The sequence below is a fragment of the Mesoplodon mirus genome (genome assembly GCF_964341445.2).
Source record: "Mesoplodon mirus genome assembly, chromosome: 18".
In the NCBI taxonomy this organism is placed as follows: Eukaryota; Metazoa; Chordata; class Mammalia; order Artiodactyla; family Ziphiidae; genus Mesoplodon; species Mesoplodon mirus.
The window spans coordinates 6,872,505-6,875,394 of NC_138994.1; positions in this window are offsets into that span (position 1 = coordinate 6,872,505).

A 2,890-nucleotide genomic window follows, 5' to 3' on the forward strand; every position below is an offset into this window, starting at 1 on the left:
TAGTTCTAAAGTATATGCTTCAAGAATGGGTTTTGTGCGTATGGGTTTTGTGTCTGTAGTTATTAAATAAGTCACCAAATGTTTTCACTTTTTTGGACGCATGATCCTGTGATTGGTGGCATAAATGATGTAACCCTGAGTAAGTGGATGTAAAACTTTGATGGGTCACATGTCTTAAAGCACGTATGTTTTCAAACATACAATGGTAAAAGCACAATTGGCTAATGTTTAACATAGCTAAGCATTGCCTGTGAAGAACAGATGGTTATAATTTTCTTAAACCCATTTCCTTCAGGGAGTGGAGTAGATGGTATAGAAGATTACAAATTTATGGATCAAGGATGGCAAACAGGATAACTCACTTGCCAGTTCTGCTCAGTTGAGACTGGATACTATACCCTGAAAGATCCAAAGCAGTGCCTACATTCAGCAAGAGAGTACTGTGATCAGTTAGTGCTGTCTGCCACGGGTATAAGAATGGTTGGTGGCAGCACATGTGACCCACCCATCTAACATCCTTGACCTAGAAAAGCCCTCCAGAGCTCACATTCTCTCTGGTTGTAGACACAGGCAGAGAGCTTACTGGCATTTGAGGGCCCAAGGGGGAAAAAAAGGTACATTTTGAGAGGTATGAAATAAGAAGATTTCTTGGTGTGAGACCCAGAGTGATGGACTTTTGCAAAAATTTTGCCCAGGGGGTCAGAAACATATGTGCTACTGGCTGGAATGGGACTGGGAATTGAATTTACACACATTCCACCAATACATATCTGTGAACAGGTGCTTTTTTTAAAAAAAAAATAAGACTTTTCTTTTTACGAACAGAAAAAACACTTTACAAATGACCTGTCTCTGGGGCCCTGTCCATTCTACTCACAGATTTCGTAGCAGCCAAACAGCTGTCAACACAGCTTGCCTTAGAGGGTGAGAAGGCTATTTTGACAGGAAATAAAGCAGGCATCACATTTTAATGCCTTGCTTCACAATACACATGAAGGGAATGATTACTATTTCATCTGACAATTGTGCAAAAATATTAAGAGGCGGAAAATGTCTGTTGTAGTATGAAATACAAAAAAAAAAAAATCATCTGTTATTCAACCACTGTGCTCCTACGATGGGGGAAAGCCACCCAGATGGGACTTCAGAGTTGGTGAGGATCTCCACCAAGCGGCCTCCCTAAGTGATTTTTCTGGAGTAATTTTAACTTATGTGTTTTTTGCCAGAGAGCTGAGTTTAGATCCTGGCTCTCCTGAATAATACACACAACTTGGCATATGCCATTCCACTTCAAAGGGCAGCTGCCCTCCCTGTGCTGGTTCTATGTGGAACAGCTCAAGACTAATTTCACTTGATAAGAATCCAGTACTTTGTAAGTGCAAAGAGGTCCTCATCCTTTTGCTAGAAAGGTCTGAAGAATGTGATCCTGTTAGGTGGACCTACCAGGTTCATGAGCTAGAATGTGGCATAGGTATCCTTGTGTAAGAAGACAAAAATGGAAATTTCTAAATGGGCAGCAGATCTCCCTGGTGCTTCACGCTTCACCTGGCCTCCTTCTTTTTCTCATGAGGAAAAGAGCTTGAAAATTTACACATGTAAGCAGCCTATTTTCAGTCTTAGAAGCTGCAACCACACTGCATATTATTGTAAATTCTAGCTGGGAACACATTCCTCACTTCTAAGTCCATAATTTAACAGGTAGCCTCAATTATGGGACCACAAAGGAAACAGGCAGTATAGTGATTAATGACCATCTCTGGTATTACGAAGACCTGGGCTCAAATACAATGGCTCTGCCATTTTTTTAAAACTGTGTGAACTTGAACACATTATTTAAACTTTTTAGCCTTGTTCTTCTCGTTTGTATAATAGGGGTGATAAGAATCCTACATCAGGGAATTCCCTGGTGGTCCAGCACTTAGGACTCGGTGCTTTCACTGTGGTGGTGAGGGTTCAATCCTGGTGAGGAAACTAAGATCTCACAAGCCACGTGGTGCGGCCAAAAAAGAATCCTACATCATAGGCTTGGTGCATCTGTCAAAATCACGTATGTAAAGGCCTTAGCATAGCTCCTGGCACAGAATAAAGATTTATATACATTGGCTATTAATAAGAAATACAATTCTCTGAAGCTAAGATATATCACAAATCCTGTGTGACATTAAGCACTTTTTTTTTTTTGCGGTACCCGGGCCTCTCACTGTTGTGGCCACTCCTGTTGTGGAGCACAGGCTCCAGGCGTGCAGGCTCAGCGGCCATGGCTCACGGGCCCAGCCGCTCCGCGGCATGTGGGATCTTCCCAGACTGGGGCACGAACCCGTGTCCCCTGCATCGGCAGGCGGACTCCCAACCACTGCGCCACCAGGGAAGCCCACATTAAGCACTTTTGCTCAGAGACAACCCATCAGGCCCACACTCAGAGTCTATATACTTTGATTTTGATGGTCAGGACTGATTTATTGTGAATTAGGCATAGTTATGACAGGGGGGAATCATCTGGTTTCCCATGATGTAGCAGGATAGGAGCCCCTATAATCTGAAGGTAGGGACAGATAAGAACCAGGAGAGCTGTCAGTAACAAGAAAGACAAATGATGGAATAAAATAACTCAAAGCAAGCAAGCATCAAGTTTCAGAGTCTGAGAATATTTAGAAAAGGCACAAGCAGCCTTACATTCCACAAGAGTCCCTGAAAACACCACTGTATCATAGAAGAGTACAGTAAATCATGGTGACAGGGAAGCGTGCCTTAGTCTGCCCAACAAGTTGATGAATGCTCACTATTTAAGAAGGCAGAGAACCACGTTTTCCATTACCAGACAAACACACACTATCGAAAATGTTAAAATCAACATTTTAGTGCCTGAAGACAGGGGAACTTCAATTGCATG